The 1,763-nt window shown below is 39.5% G+C and overlaps 1 pseudogene; it reads left to right on the forward strand.

The window, feature by feature from the left end:
* The first annotated feature begins 636 nt into the window (after positions 1-636).
* Positions 637-1,226, forward strand: LOC114054325 (annotated as a pseudogene).
* The last annotated feature ends 537 nt before the right edge of the window (positions 1,227-1,763 follow it).

The following is a 1,763-nucleotide window of genomic DNA, read 5'->3' on the forward strand; positions in this document are numbered from 1 at the left end:
TTCCAGTGCTGTTTTTGAATGACATTGTGTTGATTACATCATTTCCCAAGATATTGTAGGACCTCTTAAAAAGAGATTTACAATCACCCCAACCATGGCTAGTCCATACATTTAGGAAATACTAAACTAAGGAAAAATGTCTATTCATCAGATTTTAAATTTGCATCTGAATGGATACCCTATAGAGCTTGTTCAATTGTATGCATGTTTGAGACAGACAGCAGAGATGGACAACGAACTAGGACCAAAGATATGCCAGAGGAAGAGAGCAGGCTATATTGTTTTTGGGAAACGGTAAAGCATTTTTTACTGATCCCAAGATTCCCATGAAAACCAAAGCCCATCTCTTGAAATCAAACATTTTACTTTTGTTGCTGTATGTCAGTGATACCTGAAACACCACTGCCTCAAAAGTAATAAAAAGGAGCATCACAGCCCTCCCTGGGGCTGGTTGGCTGGCCTGGCACATTCCTTCAGGCCAGCCTTTCCCTGTGCCCCTGCCCTGTAAAGGGAAGCCTGGAGTGAGGAAGAAGAAAGAAAGCAAGAGTGAGAGAGAGAATGAACTATGGGAAGGAGCCATCCCAGGCCAGCAGCATGCATCCCACAGCCAGTTTTCAGAGAAAAAATTTGACCAGGATGTCCAGTGATAAGCAAAGGTCAGATGATGAAAGTCGAAGTACCAGCAACGATAGTTCAAATACAGATCAGAGGGATCCAGCAGCACCAGAACCTGAAGAGCAAGAAGAAAAACACCATACTCTAGCAAAACCACTGCTAAGTTATTCATTACTGCTAAAAGAATTCAGACAGAGCCAGCTCAAATAACCTTTGACCCACCTCCAAATTGCAGTGCTGGGCCTAAAGGAGATAACCCTTATGAGTGGAGATCAACTGTACTTAGACCAGCAGGTTCTGTATATGAAAGTGGTGTGTTTTTTTCTGGATATCACATTTTCGTCAAATTATCCATTTAAGCCACACCAAAGGTTACTTTCCAAACCAGAATTTATCACTGCAATATCGTCAAGGAGTCATCTGTCTGGATATCCTTAGACAACTGGAGCCTTGCTCTGACTATTTCAAAGTTTTTGCTATCTGTTTTCTCTTGACAGATAGCAATCCTGCCAATCCTCTCTCTAGTTGGAAGCATAGCCACTCAGTATTTGACCAACAATATAGAATGTGACAGGACAGCCAGACAGTGGACCAAGAGATATGCAACATAAATTGTCTTTTTTTGTGCAGTAAGAAGCAGGAGGCCCCTTTATACTGCACAGCAAATCTTTACAGCCTTTACAATGCAGACTTGTGTATTATGTTATACTGATTCTACTCTGCTTTTATCCTTTGAAAACTGGAAGACTTCCCAAAAAGGTAAACGCTAACACAAGTAGAACTTGGTTCAGTTAGTTATGTTTAAAATGCCTACTTGCAAGTCTTGCTTCTTTGGGATATCAAAATATATTTTGTGATGTACTAAGGATACTATTCCTGAATTCTACCAAATATTATAGTGCATTTTAACCTAATTTATAATCTGCATGCAGTTATTAAAGTAGCTTATACATGACTAGAAATCATGTCATTTGTATTAAACACAGATCTATTTCCAACTATGTGGTACATGCTGTTGTGGAAAAAGTTTTACCTTTTACCTTTGGTCAGTTTGTAATGAAAGGATTTCTTTTACCCTTTATAGCTCAGAGCAAGCATTTAATGTATCACCTCAAACACCATAAACATGTTCAGAGTGAGAGGGGAGA

The sequence above is a fragment of the Vombatus ursinus genome, unplaced genomic scaffold, assembly GCF_900497805.2.
Source record: "Vombatus ursinus unplaced genomic scaffold, bare-nosed wombat genome assembly UNPS02014812.1, whole genome shotgun sequence".
Lineage (NCBI taxonomy): Eukaryota > Metazoa > Chordata > Mammalia > Diprotodontia > Vombatidae > Vombatus > Vombatus ursinus.